The 27,360-nt window shown below is 40.2% G+C and overlaps 1 long non-coding RNA gene across 1 annotated transcript in view; it reads right to left on the bottom strand.

Annotated features, from left to right (window-relative positions):
* Positions 1-1,231: 1,231 nt before the first annotated feature.
* The window catches only part of LOC113633589 (uncharacterized), a 51,519-nt gene continuing 25,390 nt past the window's right edge, over positions 1,232-27,360 (bottom strand). Inside the window, exons 3-9 of the long non-coding RNA XR_003438260.1 lie at positions 25,798-25,968; positions 23,715-24,073; positions 20,836-21,026; positions 19,466-19,645; positions 5,515-5,610; positions 2,577-2,676; positions 1,232-1,775 (exon numbers count right to left, since the gene is read on the bottom strand). This is a non-coding gene — a long non-coding RNA (uncharacterized LOC113633589). The remainder of the gene's footprint in view (positions 1,776-2,576; positions 2,677-5,514; positions 5,611-19,465; positions 19,646-20,835; positions 21,027-23,714; positions 24,074-25,797; positions 25,969-27,360) is intronic.

Here is a 27,360-nt window from a genome sequence, read left to right on the forward strand (position 1 = left end):
TTTGCACGTCAGGCAAACGGACAGTGAAAACTCTTTTCTTTCCTTCCTTCTCCCAACCAAGAAGAAGATCATTAGAAACAGATATAAGATCATCCTTGCAAAATGTCCAATCTAATTTTCAACTCAAATGGTTCAGTGGACTTTTCATTCACCTGACATGGAAGAAACTAATTTATGTTCAATTTTGGAGATGAGGGAGTCAACAGAGAAGGGGAGGGGGCTTCCCTGGTGGCACAGTGGTTGAGAGTCTGCCTGCCCATGCAGGGGACACGGGTTCGTGCCCCGGTCCGGGAAGATCCCACGTGCCGCGGAGCGGGTGGGCCCGTGAGCCATGGCCGCTGAGCCTGCACATCTGGAGCCTGTGCTCTGCAACGGGAGAGGCCACGACAGTGAGAGGCCCGCGTACAGCAAAAAAAAAAAAAAGAGAAGGGAAAATTCACCATCCCAGGAACAATTGCTTGTGAACAAGCTTTAAAACTCTCATACTGTTATGGTGGTACGCCTCTGAAACTCCACTTCCAGATGCCTCCCGACCATATTACTCACATGATTTCACCCCACATCCCTCCGACTCATTCCAGTTTGTCAAGACATCTCATCTTTTAAGTTCTCCCCTCTCCCCAGAGTGCCACTGTATTGTTTCTTGGATTTGACTAGAGTGCCTTAGTTTGTCCCATCAACTTTTTTTCCTCTGGGAGGCAGACGGCACATTTTAGAGGACTTTACAGCATTCAAGAAAAAAAGGGGAAGAAAGCCCTTCCTGATGTCTGCTCTGAATTTGTTTGTGTTCTATTCTGTGTGTATCCCTCCTTTGTTCTGTCCTCTGCATCAGATGGAAAGTAATCATCCTGCCTGAAATGTATCTATAGCCAAGGCTCCATGTAAATTACAGAGAGAGATGACAAATTTCATGGCCTGGTTATGGTAAAAATGGCAAATTTCACAGTTTGTCATGGATTAATAGAAAAGGAAAACAAACACAAATGAAGTCATCCCAATTGTTAGAAATAATTCCAGAGTGACTATTTGATGAATTTAAACAATGGGATGGAATGCAGGCCATTCAACACGTAACCCACGATTTTAAATTTAATAAAAGACCTTGTAGCTTTATACTCAAACATCCTCATGCTGAAGGTTGAATTCAAACACACTCACACTTCAGCCTGAGCCCGTAATGAGCAAACTCCAAATTCCAAAAACCTGAGTTTACCCTTTTTCATGAGAAATAATAAAGCATCCATGAAATGTTTTCACGATGAACCGTGGATTGCAGATTTTCAGGGTCGTTGGTGACATCATGATAGATGAGGAGATTTATCTACATGTTTGGAAATGTTACACAGCTCAGTCCCTCCACCTGGAAAATATCTTTAAAAGATTAAGGGACTGAGCCCATCTTCATAGTTCATTCCCTTTCGTTCTAGTTTCAACTTTATTCCCTATCCTTGCTCGTTCTCAGTTACTACCGCAACCTTGTGAAAAACGTGTTGACCAGGGCTTCATTCACCATGGGATTCTGAGAAGGGTCTTAGGGAAGAATTGGGTAATCCATCATCATCTCTTTAAACTCAGATTCTGTAGCCTGGGCTTAAGGCCTGGCATTCCTGCGGCTTTGGTAACTGTTTCTCCACACTGTCCAAAATCCCTCAAAAGAATTCCTCATTGTTTCAGAACCTGAGCAGTGTTATTGCACTGTACCTCATTTCTATGTCTGTATCTGGCTTTTGATCCGTGCAGTCCTTGTGTTTTTCTATAGCATTCATGCCTGGAGCCTGAAAAACAAATTCCAAGATTATAGTAGAATTACATACAGCCAAAATTACATTCATTAGAGCTAAAGTTTTCAGGTTGCCTGATACTTGTCCATCCAATCACACTGACCATAAAAATTGAGTCTGCATAAACCTGTTAACCACTTTAGATTCTTCCACAAAAATGAAGACCTCTAACTAGACTGTAAATGCTAACGTATATGCAGGTGAATAAAAGTAGGAAGATAAAACAAGTGGTGACAATTGATGCCTTCAAGCACTAAGGTTTAGCGACTGTCCAAAAGTCTCAGGTGGAATAGGCACAGGACAGGATTTATATTATAAAAGTACATTCTAAATCCCTAATAAAGAAGGCATAGCTCATTTTTCACCTCTGCATATTCAAAACAATCACATTTCGTTTATTGTCAGCTTTGAAAATCATGACTAAGTCATCTGGAATTTAGAAATAAACAACAAAGAGTAGTCAGATACGGATGCCTCTTTTTTTACTTTATCGGGAGATTTTTAAGTCCATGGAAAAAAAGACAAGCAGAATGACCCCGGCTTCACCTTCAATCCCTTCAGTGCTTCCATAAACATTCTGTCCCACACTTTCACCTCACTCACATATGTCACCTTGTAATGTTCCTGTGTGTATGTCTTACCTACACAACTAGACTGTAAGTTCCTTTAGGGGAGGGTCTTTATCATCTTTTAATCCATCCTGGAAGCACTGAGAATAATTCAAGGCCATAAGTTCTAGCTGACTCGAGAGACACTCCTCAGGACCCCATCAAGGCCATCAGTTGCACAGCTTACCAATTTCACTGTAGTCATCTGCAACGGGTCTTCCTAAATCACTGCTAAGGACTCAGGTCTCCAGAGCTCCACGGAGTATCACCACTTAATATTCCCAGCACTGCCATAGAAAACAGTTTCATATGCAAATATAGCCACTCAGCTTTCTGATCAAAGAAGCTTCACATTAAGGAAAGGCTGCTGGAACATCTGGTGTCCCATCAAGTTCCGAATATCACCATCAGTAAAGAGTGAGCCCCATTTGGAGCGTCAGGATAGAGGCACTAGCCTCTGGCTGAGCCCCCGATGCATATTGCTGATGGAATCTGAAGACAAGAGTCATTGGCTCTAAGTCTGTGACAAATGATATAGGTTCTGGCAGATAAGAAAGAACTGAAATTTGAACCTGTTTTAAGGCCACAGGATCTTATGTTCACTAGTGCTCTGTTGTCTTCATTCTCATTCCCTGATAAAAAAAAAAGTCTCTGCAATTTTCTGGGGGGTGAAGTAGGGATTGGTGGGCAATACCACTGAGCCACTATAGACGAAGGAACTTCCAAAAATCAGAGGTTGAGCAAAGAGTTGGGTGTAAAGCTGAAATCTAAAGAATCCAAAGCAGACCTTGAAGCAAAGGCTAAAACCAAGGGGCCCGAAGCAGGAATGGAAAGTAGAAATCCAGAGTTAGAAGCTGAAGCCCTGGTGGATCAAAAGTGATCAATCTAATACCAATGAGCTATAGTCTAAAATATGGCCTTTTTTTTTCTTTTTTTGCTTGCTCTCATATACCCTTTTAAAACAGATGCTTAGATAAGCCATAAAGAACAAAGGAAAAATGTACATTGCCTCTTCTTGGTGTTTCTTTCATCTCACAGGAAAAATGACAGGGCTTTCTAAACTTATCCAGTGGAAAACTCAGACCCAATGTGAGTCTCCTTGAAGTAGGAGGTTGGATCGCTTGACCTCTCTTCTTAACCTCATCTAGTGCATCAAGTTGAAAAACTAGCCCTGACCTTTTTCAACAAATCCTTGAATTCCCCATTTTGGGTTTTGTGGCTGCATGAGAGGCAGGGCTTGGTCTTATTAGGCTGGGTGCAGGTGGAAGTGGTAAAGATGTGGTTGATACCCTTCAGTGGGGGTTATTAGAGGTGCAAAATGATACACTCAGGCTGAATGAATGGCCAGAGGTTCCACACAGCTTCCTCCTCCTCGGCCTGATACCTGTCAGTTACATTTCATCTCGTATTGCTCTTCAGTCTGCCAGTGGGCAACTGGTAGACCTTTTTAACTGACCTAAAACATCTCCAGGCATCCTGATACCAGAGCTATGGTGGCAATCAGGTTATAGGTTGATGGTCAGCTGTGAGGTTAAATTAACTTAAATCTGATAATGCAGACTTGGGTTGGCCACTTACCAACTCTGGGGCTTTGGGCAAACTACTTAATCTCTTTAAGACTAGGGTGTTAAATTTGTCAAATGGTTTTCTTCAAGATGTATGTATTCATTAGAGATTTGTCAAATGGTTTTCTTCAGGATGTATGTATTCATTAGAGAGGCACATGAGGCTGATGATGGTGATGACGATGATGATGATGATGATGATGGCGGTGGTGGTGGTGATGATGATATCTATCAGCCACTTTACCCAACAGCAATTAATTTTCTCCTGGTATAGGTCAGCCAGCTCTGCTCCAGGCAAGACTCAGCGATTCAGGTTGTACCTAGTAAGTGGTTCTGACTGGAGCCCCATTAAATCCTCTGCAACTGCACAAGGGAAGAGGAAAGCAAGAAAGCCAAGAATCTCATGGAGATTAAGAGGTGGAGTCTATTCACACCCCATTGACCAGAATCAGTCCCACAGCTTTACCTAGATTCAGTGGGCTTGGGGAATGTTCCAGAAAGAGGAGGGGAAACACACACCTTGGTAAGTATTGCTAGGATCTGCCCTAGCCACCGTGGAGGCAGTTCATCTGGCTATTGGCAGCAGTTCGTGGAACTGGGCATGGAGAATCCGGAGCAGTAGAAACCAGGCTATGAATCAAAGAAGCAAGGGCTATAGCAGAGATTAGGAGGACATATCTTCATAGATGGGGAGCTGACGAGGGATACATGTAACCATTTTAGTGGGCCTGCTCATCATCACCTCATTTATCCAATACTTTCCTGGATAAATGAGAGTGGGAATCCCTCCTTAGTCCAATCCTAACTAATATGATGTGAAGCCTGGATGTCTTTGTAAAGCCACTTTCCAAAAGCTGTTGAGATTGCTATAAATTGGTACAGTCAGGAAGAGCTTCAAAGAAAGTTAAGAACTTGATCTGTGTTTTCAAATAGGCAAAGAACTAGACAATTGTTACAAGGGTGAAAAGTTCACATGCTGTTAGCTGTTTTGTCCCCTAATTACCAAGGAAGATGATGAAAATTAAAGAAGGGAGGGTCACTAAAATTTTTGGTCATAGAATGAAAATGGTCATAGAATGAAAATATATCCTTCCATTTAAAAAAAATTTTAATGTTATAGGCAAATTATTTTTTAAAAGATACCTTCTTCAGCCATAAGTTCTGAGCTTGATGGTACAGACTTCATGTTTACAGATGAAGGGAGAGTTGCAATGTAGAAAATTGCCAAAAAGCATCCCTAATCTTCTTACAAAATTGTCTAAGAGTCTCATGATACATGTGCTTTCTGCTTTAACTGAACAAAGAAAAAAAAAAAGGGAGGGTGGGGGGAGGAAAGTAAGTATTGTGACAAGCAATGGACCTAAGGGAAAAGAAATACTCAGAAAGTGATCAATAATTCTTCCATATTTTCTTCTAGGGTACAAGGGAAAAAGTCAAGGGCTTTACCACCAAGTTTAGATAAAGTCTAGTAGCTTGAGAACTTTTCATGCCAAAGCATCAGTGTTCCAATCCCTAGAGATACTATATGTGTGTTATAAAAAGAAAATGGAACCAACTTACAGTTCATGCACCTACAGATCTTCCTCACTTGAGTGACTTCTTCTCAATTATTAGAGGCCCGTAGATGAGTGAAAATGTAAGTCTGTTATGTAGCACCTGATAAGAGAAATACGGAGAGGCTGATATATACACATTACCCAGTTGTTATATTTATTATACTTTAATTAGTTTTCCTGTTAAAGCTAAAACATGATCATAGGTAATGGAATTTAATTAACGTTTACAGGTCTGTTCCAACAAACAATGTAACCTTTTTTTTTTTTTTTTTTTTTTTTTTTTAACGGTACACGGGCCTCTCACCGTTGGGGCCCCTCCCGTTGCGGAGCACAGGCTCCGGACGCGCAGGCTCAGCGGCCATGGCTCACGGGCCCAGCCGCTCCACGGCATGTGGGATCTTCCCAGACCGGGGCTCGAACCCGTGTCCCCTGCATCGGCAGGCGGACTCTCAACCACTGTGCCACCAGGGAAGCCCGTAACCTATTTTTAATGCATTTCTAAGAGCAGAAGCATTTACCTTTCTCTGTGATATAAGTTATCTATACCAAAACAACTTATTTTCTCTAAAACCATTTCTTCCTCCGGAAGCTCCTAACTCTTATAATGATTCCCCCCATGTTGGTTATTTATCTTTTGTTTCTCAGGCCCACGGCCTTCCCTTCTACACTCTGCTGGGTATTGCTGGGGCTGGAAGCCTGCAAACTACATTTCCCAGATTCCTTGCCAGCTGACTTCTTATTCATGTCCTGTCAGTTGGAGGAACTGTTTGAAGATTAGAAAGTGGGAGGAGAGACAGAAGCAGTGGTTTGGTTTTTTTTTTCTCTGCTTCTTATTTCAACAGCACAGCAGTCGCTAGGAATTTCTGATGGTATGGTGACAGCAGGCGCAGAGGAACTACAGCCACTAGAGCCCCAGAGTGGGCAGCCCTGACCATGGTTCTGGTTACCCTGAGGCAGCATTCCGTCGGCAGTTTGGGCAGCAGCAGGTCTGGGCTCCTAAGCTCCAGTCCAAGAGCACCAGAAGCTTCCTCCTTTTTCCATTAGTCTGTCCAGGTATAAAGCCTTGACGTCATGCATGACCATTCTCCCTCTCTGGTACAGCTTGTCAATCATCTTTTGCTTCATAATATGCTTCACTCACGTATATTCTTTCTTTTCTATTCTCATTTACTCTGCCTTGGCCCACTCCTCATTCCCTGCTTCTTTCACGGGACCCCACAATATTCCCCCAGACACGAAACTGGGAGAGACCTGCATTTAAATTTCAGTTCTTCCAGTTACTTGCTGTGTGGCCTTGGACAAGTGATTTCACTTCTTTAAGACTCAGTTTCCTCATCTGTAGTAATAATAAGCAAAATTCGTTAGGTTATTGAGAACTACAATGTACTTGGGGCTCTGTTATCATTCTCTATTTTAATACTTATCATAATCCCATGATGTATGTGTTATGATTCTTTCATTTTTATAGTTGAAAAAACTGAGGTTTAGCAGAGTTAAGGAACTTGCTTAAGATCTCACTGCTGATTAAGGGAGGAAGCTGGGGTTGAACCCAGGTACCTCTGACTTAAAAGACTGTGTTCTGAAGCTTATTTAAGTGCAGATCATAATATAGATATTGTGAGGTTATTGCAATGATTAAATGAGACGTGTAAAGCGTGTATAGGGCCAACATATAATAAGCATGTAATGAATGATGGATTTTATGTCATTAAAGTACTATAGTGTTCTTTATATCTTATTACATGTGTATATCAATAGCCCTGTATATCCTGCTTTGATCATCTTAACCCAAATGATTGGGTGTTTATCCCCCCTAGAAACTTATATGAGAGTTAATAGGAAAAAAGGTTTTGCCTTACAGTTAGTTTTGCTGGAACATATAAGTTTTATAGACAGACTCATACTTGCATTAAAGTACCCATATATTTCCTTATGTATTAATTTGTTCATACATGAATATACACTTTTCTTTTTGTGTAGGCATAGTCTTAGTTGACATTTCCTGGATAAATGAGAGTGGGAATCCCTCCTTAGTCCAACTTCCGGGAAGCAGGAGTTGGCCCAAGGAGGTCAAGAGCAACCCAATTAGAGAAAAAGGGGGAAAATCCTAAAGGCAGATCCCATGCAAGCCTAGAGTTAGAACACAGATCCAGTGAATTCTGTTTCAAAATACAGTATATTTTTTCACGTAGTCTAGCTATGTTCTTCACCGAACCACTGGTTTTATTCGTTTCAATAATGATGTTTTATACCCCAAAGTCAAAAATTAGGAACCCAAGCAAACTTTTGGTATCTTCTGTGATCAATTCTTAAAGTTTCTGGAGCATCACCTCATCTTCAAAGGATTTTGTTTATTTTTAAAGCAACCTGTCTCTCCTTTCTTACCATCCGTGGATAGTTAGAATTAGCTCCTCAGGAGGCTCATGGTATAGCAAAAAGAGGAGTGAATGGGAGTCAGGAGACCTGGGGTCTAATGGTGACTCTGATGCTAAACACCTTTGTGAACTTTTTGAGCCTTCATTCTCTCCTTTGTACAATGAGACGTGCAGTTCCACCCGGTGCAGAAATTTTTATTTTAATTAAGAATGCTGGGGCTTCCCTGGTGGCACAGTGGTTAGGAATCCACCTGTCAATGCAGGGGACATGGCTTCGAGCCCTCATCTGGGAAGATCCCACATGCCGTGGAGCAACTAAGCCCGTGTGCCACACTACTGAGCCTGCGCTCTAGAGCCCGCAAGCCACAACTACTGAGCCTGCGTGCTGCAACTACTGAAGCCCGCGCGCCTAGTGCCCGTGCTCCGCAACAAGAGAAGCCACAGCAATGAGGCCCGTGCACCGCAACGAAGAATAGCCCCTGCTCACCACAACTAGAGAAAGCCCGCGCGCAGCAAAGAAGACACAACACAGCCAAAAAGAAAAAAAAAAAAGAATACTATTCCATTCTGATTCATTGCAATGAATTGAGGCATACCCAAAGTGTGAATTTGGCTGCATTCCAAATTTCTGCCTCTGGGAACTCTAATCTTAACAATTTCACAGAACATTCAGTTGACCAAACGCTCTGAGCAACCACTCCATGTGCATTTGCTTAATGTTCTGGAGGATGTGGGACCCAGTACCAACCTCCAGAGAGCTTATCGTCGAACTGGTGAAGCAACACCAAAGAGAAAATGCAAGTACAGGGTGAAATAGGACGTGACTCAATTTTTTTGAGTGCTAAGCAGACAATAGTGTTGGGAACAATCACGGACAAAGGAGAAGGCATGGGCCATTTGAAGAAGAGTTTAAAGGCAAGTTTGACCAAAGTGGAATGAGTGAAGGAGAGGGAGAGGATGAGCAGAAAACAGTATGGGCAGAGAGTGAAAACTCTCGAATGCCCATATAAGAAAACTTGACTTCATTCCCCACACAATAGGGAACCATCATTAGGTTTTAAACAAGAAAATGATAACTTCTAAAGAATCATGAAGGCTGTCAGAATTGTTATTGGTCATGACATACAGATGTTTCATACATCTGAATGAACTGCTAAACCTTCAGAGCTTGGTCTTTATCTCATTTAATTGGATGAGCTGGACGGGTTCTCACAATCCATAAGAGTTTTATTTCAAACATACAAGTCACACTTACAGACATTCTTTTAAGTGTCTTTTGCTTCAATTAAGATACCTCCAACTTAAAGTGAATAAAGATCAAAACTGGTAGCTAGCGACAAAGTAAAAGCATCAAAGAATCCCAGTCTCTAGAACTTTCTCTTTCTTATTTAATTTTTTAACTAGATGTTATTTTACAAGGGGCTATTGAGCCTTTACACTCCTCTCACATCTTTATACACATGTTGCTTATTCATTTCTTCAGTTTTGCAGTAAAGTTAAAACTCTGTCTTCATCCCAAGAAGGCAATTGGTTACATTTTAGGGGACGACAATGCCAATCACTTGGGTGGCTGGTGGATATTTCCTTGTTGTGTCATATTTAAAAGAACCAAACAGAAAACTTCCAGCATTCACCACCAAGGATTGGAGAGAGAAGAAATATCTATCTATTATCATGAAACTTTGCTGTTTTCTCTACTGAATTAACTCCAATCATTTTTAAGAAAGAACATTTCAATACATTTTTCTGACAGGTAGGAAATTAACTACATACCAGAAGCTATTGAATTCGACTTTAACAGTATCAATAAACATTTCTGATTAAATTATGAAATTGATTTTATAATTTTGACTGTTATGTTTTTACATCAATATCATCATATGGCAGTAAATGTAGTTACCACTTCCTTATTGATCTCAGACATGGCACTCTAAAGTATTCATTTGACTATATTACAAAATCAAACTTGATTTCCTGTAGTACTGCAGTAACTTCAGGTCGTAATCTAGTCTGAAGAATCAAAATAGATGAATTATTCCGTTATTAAAAGACATATTTTTCCTTGGAGGAAAAGGAACACTTTGGTCAAGTCATCCTTAATGATTGTGTTATAGGATATTTCTCCATGTGGGATTACTTTGTGTGGGTCTCACACAAATATACTATTGCCTCCCACTTATGTGTTATCAATCATGTTTCTTGTGAATAACATAAACACCACTCGAAGAGAAAGAAATGTTTATCCTTCCTACTTAGGGATTCAACCAAAATGCAATGTTTCCATGACTTTAAAAACCAATGTCTTGGTCTCCCCAGCGCATCCCATCAAAATAATACTAATATATTGAGCCGTTGCATTTCCTGGGAGAGTTACATACCTTATGTGTCTTTCACTGGATACATTTTTTTTATTAGAGTATAATTGCTTTGCAATGTTGTATTAATTTCTGCTGAAAAGCTAACTGACTCAGCTCTATGTATACATATATCCCCTCCCTCTTAGACCTCCCTCCCACCCACGCACCTGCCCCATCCCACCTATCTAGGTCATCACAGAGCACTGAGCTGAGCTCCCTGTGCTATAAAGCAGGCTCCCACCAGCTATCTATTTTACACATGGTAGTGTATTTATGTCAAATCTGATCTCCCAATTCATCCCACCCTCCCCTTCCCCTGCTGTCCATATATCTGTTCTCTACATCTGTGTCTCTATTCCTGCCCTGGAACTAGGTTCATCTGTACCATTTTTCTAGATTTCACATATATGCATTAATATACAATATTTATTTTTCTCTTTTTTGACTAATTCACTCTGTATGACAGACTCTAGGTCCATCCATGTCTCTACAAATGACCGAATTTCATTCCTTTTTATGGCTGAGTAATATCCCATTGTATATATGTGCCACATCTTCTTTATCCATTCATCTGTCGTTGGACATTTAGGTTGTTTCCATGTCCTGGTTATTATAAATAGTGCTGCAATGAATATTGGGATCTATGTGTCTTTTTGAATTATGGTTTTCTCAGGGTATATACCCAGTAGTGGGATAGCTGGGGCATATGGTAGTTCTATTTCTAGTTTTTTAAGGAACCTCCATACTGTTCTCCATAGTGGCTGTATCAATTTACATTCCCACCAACAGTGCAAGAGGGCTCCCTTTTTTCCAGACCCTCTCCAGCAATTATTGTTTGTAGATTTTTTGTTGATGGCCATTACGGACTGGAGTGAGGTGATACCTCATTGTAGTTTTGATTTGCATTTCTCTAGTTATTAGTGATGACGAGCATCTTTCAGGTGCCTCTTCGCCATCTGTATGTCTTCTTCAGAGAAATGTCTATTTAGGTCTTCTGCCCACTTTTTGATTGGGTTGTTTATTTTTTTATTTTGAGCTGCATGAGCTGTTTGTATATTTTGGAGATTAATCCTTTGTCTGTTGCTTCATTTGGAAATATTTTCTCCCATTCTGAGAGTTGTCTTTTCTTCTTATTTGTGGTTTCCTTTGCTGTGCAAAAGCTTTTAAGTTTAATTAGGTCACATTTGTTTATTTTTGTTTTTATTTTCATTAATCTAGGAGATGGGTCAAAAAGATCTTGCTGTGATTTATGTCAAAATGTGTTTTTCCTGTTTTCCTCTAGGAGTTTTATAGCATTTGGTCTTACATGTAGGTCTTTAATCCACTTTGAGTTTACTTTTGTGTATGGTGTTAGGGAGTGTTCTTTTTTTTTTTGAATTTTATTTTATTATTTTGTACAGCAGGTTCTTACTAGTTATCTATTTTATACATATTACTGTATATACGTCAATCCCAGTCTTCCAATTCATCCCACCCCCCCACCCCTGCTTGCCCCCCTTGGTGTCCATACTTTTGTTCTCTCTATCTGTGTCTCTATTTCTGCCTTGCAAACCAGTTCATCGGCACCATTTTTCTAGATTCCACATATATGTGTTAATATACGATATTTGTTTTTCTCTTTCTGATTTGCTTCACTCTGTCTGACAGACTCTAGGCCCATCCACGTTTCTACAAATGAGCCAATTTCATTCCTTTTTATGGCTGAGTAATATTCCATTGTATATATGTACCACAACTTCTTTATCCATTCATCTGTTGATAGGCATTTAAGTTGCTTCCATGATATGTCTATTGTAAATAGTGCTGCAATGAACATTGGGGTGCATGGTTTTTTGAATTATGGTTTTCTCTGGGATGCCCAGTAGTGGGATTGCTGGGTCATACGGTAATTCTATTTTTAGTTTTTTAAGGAACCTCCATACTGTTCTCCATAGTGGCTGTATCAATTTACATTCCCACCAACAGTGCAAGAGGGTTCCCTTTTCTCCACACCCTCTCCAGCATTTATTGTTTGTAGATTTTCTGATGATGCCCATTCTAACGGGTGTGAGGTGATACCTCATTGTAGTTTTGATTTGCATTTGTCTACTAATTAATGATGTTGAGCAGCTTTTCATGTATCTCTTGGCCATCTGCATGTCTTTTTTGGAGAAATGTCTACTTAGGTCTTTGGCCCATTTTTTGATTGGGTTGTTTGATTTTTTAATATTGAGCTGCATGAGCTATTTATATATTTTGGAGATTAATCCTTTTTCTGTTTCTTTGTTTACAAATATTTTCTCCCATTCTGAGGGTTGTCTTTTCGTCTTGTTTATAGTTTCCTTTTCTGTGCAAAAGCTTTTAAGTTTCATCAGGTCCCATTTGTTTATTTTTTATGTCCATTAGTCTAGGAGATGGGTCAAAAAAGATCTTGCTGTGATTTATGTCAAAGAGTGTTCTTCCTGTGTTTTCCTCTAAGAGTTTTATAGTGCCCGGTCTTACATTTAGGTTTTAATCCATTTTGAGTTTATTTTTTGTGTATGGTGTTAGGGAGTGTTCTAATTTCATTCTTTTACATGTAGTTGTCCAGTTTTCCCAGCACCACTTATTGAAGAGACTGTCTTTTCTCCATTGTATGTTCTTGCCTCCTTTTTCATAAATTAAGTGACCATACGTGTGTGGATTTATCTCTGAGCTTTCTATCCTGTATCAGTGATCTATATTTCTGTTTTTGTGCCAGTACCATATTGTCTTGATTACTATAGCTTTGTAGTATAGTCTGAAGTTGGGGAGCATGATTCCTCCAGCTCCGTTTTTCTTTCTCAAGATTGCTTTGGCTATTCGGGGTCTTTTGTGTTTCCATACAAATTGTAAAATTTTTGTTCTAATTCTGTGAAAAATGCCATTGGTAATTTGATAGAGTTTGCATTGAGTCTGTAGGTTGCTTTTGGTAGTATAGTCATTTTCACAATATTGATTCTTGAAAATGTTTCTCTTATATGGCCAACACTTAAAACCAATGGAAATTTTTATTCAGCAAAAAATAAATATAATAATTTATACATCAAATAATAGATTTTCAATAAATAGACTCCAGAATCTTCAAGTTGGAAGCAATCATAAAGTTCAATTAATCCAGTGTTCCCCAGAGCAGAATTGTCCTGTGTACCATCCCAGAAAATGACCAACTGATCTATCTTAACAGCACTGGAGCCAGAGGACTTTCTCTTTTGTAGATAGGTCATTCCATTCATGAATAATAGTGAACATTGGAAGTTTCTTCTTATAAAACACTAAAATTTATTTACTGATTGATTTAATGCTTAAAGGGGGAAGGCATTATGAAAACTGTCACTTCAATAAAAGTGAGTCTAGCCCTAGATATTAGTCTCCTATTTTATTATAAGACTATCTTACTGGTTTAGTTTATGCAGGATAAGAAAATCTCTGAAAGGAAAGATATTTCCAAAAAGTTTGAAAGAGATAAAACAACAGAAATCTAATATTTTTATTAAACTGACCAAGATGTTGGATTTCTACAGAGCTGGAGATTTGAAAAGCACGTGACAGTACATGACTTATTGCTCCAAACTCATTAAAATGAGCACTGCTCTCACTAGGATGATACCTATTCATTATTTTAACAATTAATGGATAGGCTCTGAGATAGAATGATTAATTCAATAATTTATTTGTTAGGCAACTCTATGGAGTGTATTCTTCTCTGTGTCCAGCTCTCTACAAGACTGTTAAGAGTAAGCTGAGCATAATCTCTCCTCTCACAAGCCAGTGGGAGAAACAGACAGCAACTAAGAATGCAGAGAGCACATAGTGTGCAAAGAGAAGGTTCTGTGATCAGAAGGAGAAAGCCCAGTTTCCACCAGGAGTTCTATCCTGATTTGCTTGTCTTGCCTGGATTACTGCAACTGGCCTTCTAACAACCAATTCAATTCTGCTTCACTCAAATTCACCTTTCATACTTGTTCGTGATGATTTTTCTAAAATACTAACCTGACTATGCTATTCCCTTGCCTTCAAGCAAAAGTGCATGCTCCTTGGTATGATATACAGTCATGTATAAGAAGTTCCTACTGTCCTCCAGCCATTTCTCTCAGGACCAGCCCCACCTCATACCTTGTCCTCCAGCCACACTGACCTCCTTGTGGATGTCCAGACACTCAGGGCTGGCTCACCTCTGGGTCTTCATCCACAAGGATCTCTTTACTGAGGATGACTGTCCTTCCTTGTTTTCTTCGTAGAACAAATTCGATTGAAGCCTCAGATCCCAGCCCAAAGTATCTTTTCAGGAAGTCATTCTGAGTCTCCCAATCGGGGTCTGGCATTTTTCTTCTTGGTTCAAGAGCACATTGTGTTTACCTTAATTATGGATAGTAAGTCATTGAAAGCCTGTAGCGATTATGATCCATATACCACTTAGGTTTTGTGATCACCTTATCCAAAGAGAGAGAGCGAGAGGGAGGGATGAGGGAGAGACGGAGGAAGGGAGAAAGGGAGGAAGGAAGGAAGGGAATGCGCCTATTTCATAGGTTATTATTAAGCAGTAAAGAAAATTTTTGTGTAAATAAATTATTTAACCTACATCTTCCATAGATCTCAACCTTTCTTGAGTGTCGATAATTATTAAATTGATAAATATTTAAAAGATGGGTGAGTTAGTGAGATTCTGTTAGTGGCTTTGAGTGGCCCAAAGGAGTATTTACAATGTTCACAGATTATATTCCAAGCCTTGTCTGCTCAGACATCCTTTAAGTAACTTAGTACCATGAAAGCTCCAGGTTGACTGCAGGTAAAGGACAGTCAGCACGGGCTTCCTTGGAGCAAAAGTAGCTCTAGTGCTGACAGAGGGAAGGTTTGACTCATCAGATTTGAGTAGCACAATCTCATTCTTTACTGGTTACTATACTGAAGTTCATCTAAGGATAAGAAAAGGTAGACAGACTTGCATGGAGGCAGATTCTACAATAGCAACACTGACAGGCAACCTGAGGACATTTATCCTCAACATTGTTCAAAAGAGAAGGTTCATTCTTAACAAAAACAATCATCGGTACTATCCCTAAGCCTCAGAACTTGAATTCAACTTAAAAAGCAACAGGGCTTTCTTTTCCTTCTTACTTCACTGTTTTTAAACTTTTGATGTTTTAAAAGTTTTAAATAAACTGCTCATTTAAAGTTCACAGAAATTTTTTCTCTGATAGTGAAACTTCAATTCCACCTTTGCAGATTAAAATAACATTACTTGTGTCTGTGATGCCCCCATGGAGAGAGGGTAATAAGCCACATGCACTTGGGGACATGGGAGACTCCTTTTGGAAAGTAAGCAAACACTACTCAATGCAAAACTTCCTCAGGCAGACTTATAAGATCTAAAATGAAAAATTAAGTGTTCATGCTCTATAGATTCATCACGACTCTTGGAACAGGAATTAGAAGAGTGTGATGTAGACCAGGGTTTGGCACACATTTCTGTAAAGAATCAGAGAGTCAATATTTTAGGCTTTTCAGGCCATATGATCCCTGTTTCAGCTACTCAGCTCTGCCATTGTAGGCAAAAAGCAGCTACAGACAATATGTAAACAAACGAGTATGGCCGTGCTTTGATGAAACTTATTTGTGGGCACTGAAATTTGAATTTCATGTAATTTTTCCATGTCACAAGATATTCTTCTTTTGATTTTTTTTCTTAATCATTAAAAATCATTCTTAACTCCCAGGACATTCAAAAACAGGCAACGGGCTGGATTTGGGCTGTCAGGCTATATTTTATCCAGCCCTACTCTAGAAAATATAACAAGGCACCTCTGGGCTATTAGGTAGAAACCAAGCTAGGCTGCAGGTAAAGTAAAGGATGAGGATTAGACTGCTCCTTCCCAGGAGTATGGGTACCCTTGGGGAAGCTTACAGGGACTCTCTGGGTAATACTCTGCCAATTCCCAGGAAAGGGATGAGAATACATTCAAATATTTTTACATGCTTGCTGTATTTTTCACTTTTCATATATTGCCTCATTTAAGCCTTAAAATGGCCATATGAGGGCATTTTTATTCCTTTCATCCCCATTTTACAGACATGTAAACTGAGGCCATAAACGGTCATATAACCTGGCCAAAGTCACACAGCAGCAAGCAGCAGGCATGAGATTCTCACTCAGTCTGCCTAACTGCAGGGTCCGTATGTTCTCTATTCTACTACCCACAGCACCATGTCCCTGAATCTGCCACTACCTTTGGAATTCACCATGTATAACCGGCAAGTGAACGAACAGTGTGGGAGTCACCGACAGTGGCATTCAAGGCCTTCCATACCTGCTTCCTTGACACACATGATGAGGCTTCAATCTTGCTGTCCAACTCCTTTCCCACTCGTCCCTTACATGAACTCTTTGAATCCTGAAGATGTCCTGCCTCTGTGTTTTTGCCAAGGCCATTTCCTATCCAGAAATTCCTGGCCTCCCAGGCCCAGTTCAGATATTACCAGTACCAAGAGCCTTGCCTGGACCAGAACCTGAAAGGGACCCTTTTAACATGTGATTACCTTGTACCTCCCAGCTGCCCTCAAGATTATAGTCATTGATGTTTAGGTCTTATCCACCTGTTATTAGCTCCCTGAGGACAGATAAAGTACCACATGAATCTTTGAACCTTCGTATATATTACATAGGTTGAGTGCTCAGTATTTGCTAAATGAGTTAACAATAAGATTCTTTATCCAAATAAAAAGCTACTGTCATCCTCAGTAAAATGAAGGGTAGATCCTTTAAGATGGACAATGGAGGGATGCTCTCCAACAGGGACGAGTGATTAGGCCACTTGATTTTGTCCCTCACATTGGAAATTCAGCTCTCCCTGGCTATCAGCTCAACACATCAACCCTGGGGCAGAGAAGGAACTTCTGCCTCTTTCACATTCTGTCCCAAGTATGGGAACAACCTTTTCCTGAATTCCCCGTAGTACAGCTGAAATGAGGCAGAAGCATTTAAACAAGAGTTTACTAGAGGCTAGAGGATGACAAAAGGGAAATACACATAAAGAGGGACTAGAAAATGGGATTGTATGAGTAACATATAGTTTACAGTCTGCAGCTGAGTTCAGCCACAGGGAAGCCTGCATGTGGCTGACGCCACCTCACGTCCCCACTCCTGGGAGTGCGTGTAAGTGTCCCTGGATTCTCTGAAATTGAGATTCAGGAAACAGGGTCCCAAAGAGACAAAAGTTCGCTTTGACTCTGGCTATAACTTGCTGTCAAGACTTTCAGGTCTTTTGTTAGAGAAGCTACACTTTATCAGAAAAATAAGTTCCAGGGTGTTAACCTCCTTTAGGTCATAAATCATCTTGATGTGAAGCAAAACCTCAAATCTGGGGAGAGGTAAAGGGCAGGAAATCAGAATCTGATACTGGATACAAAAAGAGAAGGGCTGTTTGCTGACTGTGTTGAGAGCAGAAGGTGCAAGTGGTTGAAATTGCAGAGGAAAGGACTTGGGTAGTTATGACAGAGACTTCTTACCAAAAGGATAGTTGGACCAGAGAAAGGCTATGGATATGGGAAAGGCTATGGATATGGGAAAGGTGTTCCAATGGAACTGAGGTCAGTCACCCTCAGAGTGTCCCAGTTTATGATGGTTTGAAAGTAGGGACAGGGCTTCCCTGGTGGCGCAGTGGTTGAGAGTCCGCCTGCCAATGCAGGGGACACGGGTTCGTGCCCCAGTCCAGGAAGATCCCACGTGCTGCGGAGCGGCTGGGCCCGTGAGCCATGGCCGTTGAGCCTGTGCGTCCGGAGCCTGTGCTCCGCAACGGGAGAGGCCACAACAGTGAGAGGCCTGGGTACCGCAAAAAAAAAAAAAAAAAAGAAAGTAGGGACAAAGAGGCCAAGGTATAGACTGAGGGACATTTAGATTTCTTTTCAGCACTGGGTGTCTTTAAATCATGGATTGTGGAATATGGCACTTGAGAACTCAACTTTTAATATAAAATCATGGGCAATTAATATGATTGTATTTTAATTTCTAAAAATTTTGTACTAAAGTATAGTTGATTTACAATGTTGTGTTAGTTTCAGGTGTACAGCACAGTGATTCAGTTTTATATATGTTATATATATATATAATATATATATATTCTTTTTCAGATTCTTTTCCCTTACAGGTTATTACAAAATATTGAGTAGACTTCCCTGTGCTATACAGTAGGTCCTTATTAGTTATCTGTTTTATATATAGCAGTGTGTTTATGTTAATCCCAACCATAAGAAAATACACTGAATGGTGTTAAGTAGAAACATGAAAAAGATGCATAAACTTTAGTGAGTTATTTATAATAGTTCAGAGAAAGAAACATAGAGGGAAGGATAGAGAGAGATACTGGAGAAACTTGTTGTGTGACCATAAGCAAGTCAATTTCTTCTGGGTTTCCCCATCTGTAAAATGGGAAATGTTTCCAGGGCTGAGTAAGGATCAAATGAGATAATAGAGGTGAAAGAGTTTTGAAAAGTAGAAGGCACTCTCCCAAATGGAAGGGATTATGATTAGCTAAATGCATTACAGACCCAGCAGCATCAGGAAGGCTCAACCTCTGGCAAACAGCAGTCCAACAGGTGATTTGAGTAAGGCTGAGGTTACATTTTGATTAACCCATATGAAGCCCTTACATCATCTAATGCAATGTGATACACCCAAACGGAGCGCCTTCAAGCCAAATTGAGCCTCTAGTTTCATGTTGTCATGATTGTGTTTTTCATTAACTTCAGTGACCCTTGCAGTTCCTCATCTAAGGAATGGGGGAGCGGGGGGTGTCTGTAAGGAAGCCCGGGAAAGAAGAGAGAAGTTTGGATGCCAAAGCAAGGCGACATTAACTTTCGCAAAAGAGTAAATTTAAAAAACATAAACAAAACCAATAGGTCAGTTAAGCGAGTGGGTCATTTAGACTTGCCAAAGCATGTAATGAAATAGATAAGAATGAGTTTGGGGGGGTGGTTTTGTTGTTTGTTTTGTCCCCCAAGGGAAGTACCCGGCAGGGTCATGCCTCGTTATTCATTTATCCCAAGGTTGATATCTTTACTCGGTTTTATGTATAAATAAAAGAAATGAAATTCACTTGACCATAGAGAATAAAACTCTTATTAGAAAAGCAAGAGCGGTGGAGAATATTCTTTGAATACTGTTTTTGTAAGTCCATTATTATAGATTTTTTAAAGAAGGAGGGAGACTATTTGCAGAGAAAACACTCACCCAAGACCAAAGCAAAGGAAGAGTCCTGGTTTGGACCTCTTTGGTTGGAAAAGTAGCATTCAGTTCAGCATGACTAACAAGACAGCCAGGCAAATGATTCATCAGGCTCATAACTCAGCAGGTGTATTGCGCGCGCCAGCCAAACAACCATTCGCGGCTCGTCTCAAGCTGTGACCTCCCCTGTGTGGCAAGAACAAGAGAGGAAGATCAGGCCCTCAGGTTTCCTCCTATGGGTGTGTGCACATCATTTCAGTCCATTCCACTCAGAAAATATTTATCAAACACTCCTTCTGTACTCCTAAATGACACTGGTGGTGGCGAGAATGGGAATGGAGGTAAGGAGAGGAGAAGAATATAAAGGAGAAACTATCCCTGCACTCAAGGAATTTATGAACTAATTAGAAAAGTCCATGGAAGCAATTATTGAACTACAAGTTAAGTTATAGTAGTACAAACCCAAAAGCCAGGACACAGGATATAGCACTAAATGAAAAGAAACATAAAACTAAGAATACACTCAAAATGAAAATCTGACTCAACGATTTTATATATATGTCTGTGTGTGTACGTGTGTGTACATGTATATATATGCGTATGTGTGTGTGTTTAAGAGTCACATACACACTAACAATAATAATTATAAAATTACATACCCAAATGTAAACCAAACTGGTTATTTCTGCATATGGGTTTATAGGTGATTTTTTTTTCTTATGTATACAATTTTGTACTTTAACTTTCCTGCAGTGAATAGAATTCACTTTTAAAACCAGGAAAATAAATTACTAAAACACACACACACACACACATATATCACATATGGCAAATGTGAACGCTGTGAGAAGAATAAGGAAATGTCCTAGAGGAATTTTGACTGGAAGGGGCAGAAGCCCTGGGAGATGGATGGGTGCTCGTAAGAAGCCCGAGAGGGTCTGATTTTCCACCTGAGACCCACGTGAGGGAAGTGGGCAGTCATCACTGTAAGGCTACATGCAGGAAGAGAGGATGCCATGCAGAGTTCTAGATTCAGATGAAAAGGCCAGGACTGCATAAAGTTGAGCTGTTGGTGAGTTTCACCTCAGGACTGTGACTATCGTCAAAATGATTCATTCTGTAGCAGGAGCAAATTGTATGATTTTGACCAGCCTATCAGCCTTCGCTTCACACACCCTCCTAAGGAAGACCCCTGTGGCATGAACCCTGAACCTTCTCTTCGATTGTTTGGGATAAACAGTAGAAAGCACTGAAAAATGGAATGAGCAGAGTCAGGGTAGAGTTTTTGTATTTAGGGGGAAAAATTAGAATTACTAGCTGGAGAGAAGAATTTGATTTAAAAGAGGACAAGTCAGAATGGAGGAGTTAGGAGCTACCTGGGCTGTATTTCAAGGAGTTTTTGATGGAAGTTGAGAGAACAAAAAGGATCATTTTCTTCTTTGAGAGACCTGCTGTCTCCATGGTGATCACAAAGTGTGGCAGAAATAGGAAAAAAAAAATGTTTTCCAGTACATTAAGAATGATCTCCCCACTCTGGCGTCTTCTAAGATGGGGGTCAACAAACTTCCTGGAAAGGGACAGATAGTAAATATTTTCAGCTTTTAGAACCACACAGTGTCAGTCACAGCAACTCAACTTTGCCACAAAAAGTGGACATAGATAAAACATAAACAAATATGGCTATGTCTCAATAAAACTTTATTTAAACAAACAAGCAAAAAACTATTTTAAAAAACCCCAGATTTGGCCTGGGAGCCACAGTTTGCCAACCCCTTCTCTTTGAGAGTAGTAACATTTAAACATCTTTCTATTATTTTCCCCTGACATACTGCTCTTTCTTTGACTCTATATTGTGCAGAGACAGGGCCATGTGGTATGTTAGTTATATTCAGGTTACAGCAATAAACACAGCAAGTTCTTTCATTGGCAACTTCAGAGGCAGCAACTTCAGAGGCATTAGAGCTACAGAACAGAAACAGGACTATCAGAACATGGCATGATTTTGTTTGTTATTTTTGTATGTGATTTCCTACAATCATCAGGAGGGAAAACCTCATGAGGAGAGAGGGCTTATTTTCAGGAGCTGTCTTATTCATTACACCTGCTATAACAGAATACCATAGACCACGTGGCTTATAAACAACAGAAATATATTTCTTCTGGAGTCTGGGGAGTTCAAGATCAAGGCACCAGCAGAATGGGTGTCTGGTGAGGGCAGCTTCTTGGTTCATAGACGATCACCTTTTTTCTGTGTCCTCACACGGTGGAGAGGACAAGGGAGCTCTCTGGGGTCTCTCTTTTTTTTTTTAATGTGTGCATCTTCATTTATTTTTTTAATAAAGTATAGTTGATTTACAATGTTTCAGGTATACAGAAAAGTGATTCAGTTATAGATAGATGATAGATAGATGATAGATAGATAGATGATAGATAGATAGATAGATAGATAGATGATAGACACATAAATAGAATATAGATATCTAGTTATCCCTCCTTGACCCCTTTCTCCTTTGGTAACCATAAATTTGTTTTCTTTGTCTGCAAGTCTGTTTCTGTTTCGTAAATAAGTTCATTTGTATCTTTTTTTTAAAATTCCACATACAAGTGATATCTTATGATATTTGTCTTTCTCTGACTTCCTTCACTTAGTAAGATAATCTCTAGGTCCATCCATGTTGCTGCAAATGGCATTATTTCATTCTTTTTTATGGCTGAGTAATAGTTCATTGTGTATATAAATAAATATATATATACACATATATACATCTGGGGTCTCTTTTTATAAGGGTATTAATCTCATTCATGAGGGCTCTGCTCTCATGACCTAATCACCTCCCAAAGTCCCAACCTCCAAATAACATGACATTAGGGATTAGTTTTCAGCATATGAATTCTGAGGGGACACATTCAGTCTATAGCAAGAGCAAAAAGAAAGAGAGGAGCTGGAACACTGTGTCTCCTTAGTCTAACTTGCATGAAGAAGAACCTCAAGGGGCAGAGAAGGCGGTGACAGATAAAAAGAGGAAACTAAAGTGATCTAAAGAAGAAGAGCAAAGAACCTGGAGCAGGCTGGTCTGGCTCAGCATGGAAAAGTCTATGTGGTTTCTTAAAAGAACCACACAGTGGTTCATTCACTCAGTTCATTCACTCAGTCCATATCTATAAATCACCTCCTATGTGCACAGTACCCAGGCAGTCATGGGAGAACAAGGCAACAGGATATGGATTCTGTCCTTGAGAGGCTAGTCTGAGAGGGAGCAAGGGGAAGAGACTGTCGTGGGTAGGGGGGAAAAATTATTCATAGCTGGTGAGGAGTAAGGCTCTATAGAGAAGAAAGTCAATGTCGTTGCTGCTCCTTGACCAGGAAAAGGAGATCTGAATTGCCTGGCATTGCTCTCTTTTGCATCGGCATATATTTCTTGAGCCACTGAACACACGAGAGTTAGGAACGAAAAGCCAGTCTTTGACCAAAGATAGCTTTGCAATTCAAGGGCAAGACGGGCCTGACCTTCCAGACAGCTCATGTGAGATGAGTTTGGATGGGTTGTTCCTACCCATTTACTCACATCTATGGTTGTTCCTACCCATTTACTCAAACATCTATGGTGGCAAGACACCATTATTTCCTCCAAGACAGATGTGCTAACTGGCTAAACAGAAGTTTGCCGTGCATGTTGCTAAGGACCCAGAGAGTTAGAAAAGTCTGCTTGACTAGCTGACATGTTCACTTTTCAGCTTACTTTTGGCATGACTTAGAAACAGGCTGCGATGAGATGACTTCTACACAAGTCAAATCAAGTGTATTATTGGCCAAGGGACTTCCCAAGAAAGTGCTGTTCCCTATCTAAATAAGAGTATCCCCCCTTGTTAACCCTTCAAAGAAAGACACGGCCATGTCTGGCCATTTTGGTTCAGCTTGGTGCCAGGCTCACAGAAGGACCTTTCTGTTTGTGATGAGTGACTATAGCAGAGGACACATGGGCTTTTTCTTCATTTATTTTCCCTCTATTAGGACGCTTTTCCTACACTGTGTGGTCATATTTTGTGCTGCCCAATGTAGACACTGCTGCTGCAGAAAATTCCCAAGGGTCAGAGAATCCTAGAGCTTCTAAAACCAAGGAATATATCTCAGGAGGCTTCTAACATGTGTCCACATAATACTTGTTTCATTTCAAACTTTTCATTTCATACTTGCTGCAGAGTTTAGTGAGATTAGAGAAGAGCAGAACAAAGAACAGCTCTGCACTGGACTGACCTGCTGGATCATGGCTGAGGCCCCATGCTTCCCGACACAGGCACAGATGCCCAGGCAGGGTCTGGCCCAACACTGTGATGTTGCTGTAAACTACGTCTCATTTCCTTCTCTTCCTGGATCCAGTCACCACAAAGACCTATCATTAAGGCAACTTTGTGTTGCCTTGCTTTCTGTGTCCTATCAGCATGGGGATGACGGCCATCTGTAGAACAGAGAAGTTAAGCAGTCGCAATTTCCAGGAGGCTCAGTACTTCCGATTTTAAGGGATGTAGGCTTTAACCTTGTCCTCCTGAAAATATTGGCCTTCACATCCAATTTTTCTTTTCCTCTGTTCTCTGCTTCCCAGTGAGTTCAAACCTCTTGGAGAGAAGAAATGACTTTCAGATCACTCAGCGGGTCAATGGTGGATAGACAACAAATTCATACCCATCATTATACTCCAAGACTCAAGAGCTATTGGGCCAGAACCACTTTTGGTCTCAGATTATGAGCTGCTTTTAATTTTTTATTGAAGTATAGTTGATTTACAATATCATGTTAGTTTCAGGTGTACAGCACAGTGATTCAGTTGTAGATAGACAGATATTCCTTTTCAGATTTTTTTCCCTTATAGGCTATTACAAAATATTGAGTATAGTTCCCTGTGCTATACAGTAGGTCCTTATTGGTTATTTATTTTATATATAGTAGTGTATATATGTTAATGCCAACCTCCTAATTTATCCCTCCATCCCTTTTCCCCTTTGGTAACTATAAGTTTGTTTTCTAGCTTGTGAGTCTCTCTCTGTTTGCTAAATAAGTTTATTTGTATCTTTTTCTTTAGATTCCACATATAAGCGATATCATATGATATTTGTCTTTCTCTGTTTGACTTACTTCACTTAGTGTGATAATCTCTAGGTCCATCCACGTTGCTGCAAAAAGCATTAATTCATTCTTTTTCTATGGCTGAGTAGTATTCCATTGTATGTATCTATACCACATCTTCTTTATTCATTCAGACTATTAACTCTTATTCCAGTATTTCTCATGCCCCTGACCAGAGCCTCTTTGAAAGAAACAGTGTGGAATTCAATTTTTATACTTTTTGGGTCTTGAGTAGAGAAGCATATGATATCAGCTTCCTCCTGTGTCATGGGTGTCAAGATCTGTTCACAGGAAGCCACAAACATTCAGGTATTTTTATGTTTCTTCCATCCTCCCAACCCCAGTTTCTCTCCCTCCCCATTTGTAAGAGCTCCCCCTACACTTGGTTCAATTATTATTCTCCATTTCCTTGACTCCTCCACCAACTCCTCAACTCTCTGATGATTTTGTCTCCCTTCTCAGTAGGTTTTCTGATTAACCTTCATTCCTCCTCTTTTCTCCAAAGCCTGCTGTCTGGCTGGTAAGGTATTCTCTGTTTTCCATTCAAGGCTAGCTATCTAATGATTCTTCTCTGGCTTTCAGATTGGAATTCTGGGGTCATTTGTCTTTAATAGTAGGGGTAACATGGCGGACCCTTTGTCTGCTGGTGTCCGCAAGGCAAATTGCTTCTGATCCCACTTGGCCTCTCACCTTTCCCCTCTGGCAATGCTAAACTAGCATCTATAGAAATTAAGATTCCTCAGGAAATTAACTCTCCAGTTCATCTTCACCTTAGACAGCCACTATCTCCCTCTTTAACATATAACGTTTATTCATAGAATTATTAAACCTTGAAAAGAAACCATTTAATCTATTCTGCTTGTTTCATAGTAGAGGGAACCAGAGTCCAGATGGTGTAGTGACTTGACCAAAGTCACAAGGCCAAGACTATTTAGAGACATTCGAGACGAGAACCTGCTCTCCATCCTCTTCCTGCGTGGTCTTCTCACCCAATTGCCCCCCTCCCCCTTAGTCTTGCCAGTTCCTCTTCCAATAAAATCTCACAGCTGGAATATTGACATACTAGTTTTACCCTTTCTAGGACCTTAACATAAAATCAACTAAACTGAATGATCAAATTTTTGATTCAGTAATTAGATAACAGAATAAACCTGACTTCTAGATCTTTCCCTGACATCTGAACACTTCTCACCCTTCCCCTCTTTGACCGACTTACCTTCATCTGAGGCAGTAAATGATGGTGTTTTTGACCAGCATTCTCCCAAGGGTGTTGTCATGAGATGGTTTAGTCAAGAAGGGCCCTGTATCAAACATGTTTGCAAATGCTCATGGCATGTCTGATCCCTGCCTTGGCAATTCGTAATGTGTGTCAAAGCCTCTGGGAATGCTGTAATCAGAAAATTTTCATGACATTGTTTAATTTAATATGTATCAAGCCTCTCTGGTTATGGAACTCTTTAGCTGACAATATACCTATTGAAATCTTGCAGTACACATTTTAGGGAAAAGTAGTTCTAGATTCCATATCTCTGTTTCTGTCTGGATCCCCTACTTTCTCGAACTCTTGGTATCCTTACACTGCCCTACAAAAACATTCCCATCCTGTGGACTACGCTTTTAAGTTCCTACCATGTTAAAGTATTAATAAGGGCTCTCTATGTGCAGGAAATCATTGAGCTTGGAATCTGAAATGGGTTGAATCCCAGCTGAACTGGCCACATGACTTTGAATGAACAGCTTTACTTTCTGTGAGCATTGATTTCTTCACCTGTAACCTCAGCATCGTAATTTCTGTCTTGCTTATATCAGTATTGCTTTAAGGATCGGCAGAAATAATAGACGGGAAAACATGTCATTCACTCTAAAAGGTGGTATAAACGTTAAAAATTATTATGATGGTAATGACAACGATGCTAAACCTCTTTCCTGAAGTTACACATTTACATTAGTGTCAAAAGTTCCCAAAGAGGTTTAAAAACTGGTCATATTGGGTTTAATCTGTCAATTGAGTATAGGGAAATAACAGCTGAAGGATCAAAAGCAGAAATTTGCCAGTTGCAAAAGAGAAGGAGAAGGAAGGTGTAACCCTGGTGGGGCGAAAGGTTAGGGGGAATTTAAAATCATTCTCCGAGGAGGAGACAGAGCTTACATGATTTTCATAAGAGATTTCTCCTGACCTAGGGAAAGGGATAACTAGTCAGCCAGGAGCTAGTGCCTGGTGGAAACATACATGAAATTGTTGAAGAAGTGGAGGGCTTTGGCTCAAGCAGTAGAGACCCCTCCTCAGTGACCTGAAGGAAGCCAGAAACCCTAGAAGAACGTGCAAGAAAGTCTTTTCTGAGACATCCCAGAGATTCATCCACTTTGCCCCACAGGGAAGGAGGCAAATAGGGCTGGATGTCAGTAACGGCAGTTCAACGATTCAGAGCTGAACCAGAGAAATACTAGTTTCTCATAGATAGGTTTATATGAGTGCATCCTTCTCGTCTGCCAGGCCGGTGGCCAGAAAAACATCTGTTACACATTTTAATAGGGGTCTGTGGAACACATCACATGACGCTATAACCCAAAGGAATGATGTAAATGATAGGGAAATTTAGAGATCACAGCTGGCCAGAAACTAAATGTGACATTGGCCCTTTAAGGCTTTGTCCTTCTGACCACTCCAAGTTCCTAATCCTCCTGCCAAGTGGGCTGGAGGCCAAAATATTTCTTAACTTTGCATTTATTTCAGGGTGTTAATCTCATAGGCAACCAACTCCTATTTAATAAACTCAAA

The sequence above is a fragment of the Aethalodelphis obliquidens genome, unplaced genomic scaffold (genome assembly GCF_003676395.1).
Source record: "Aethalodelphis obliquidens isolate GAN/ISIS:26980383/991018 unplaced genomic scaffold, ASM367639v1 scaffold40, whole genome shotgun sequence".
Taxonomy (NCBI): domain Eukaryota; kingdom Metazoa; phylum Chordata; class Mammalia; order Artiodactyla; family Delphinidae; genus Aethalodelphis; species Aethalodelphis obliquidens.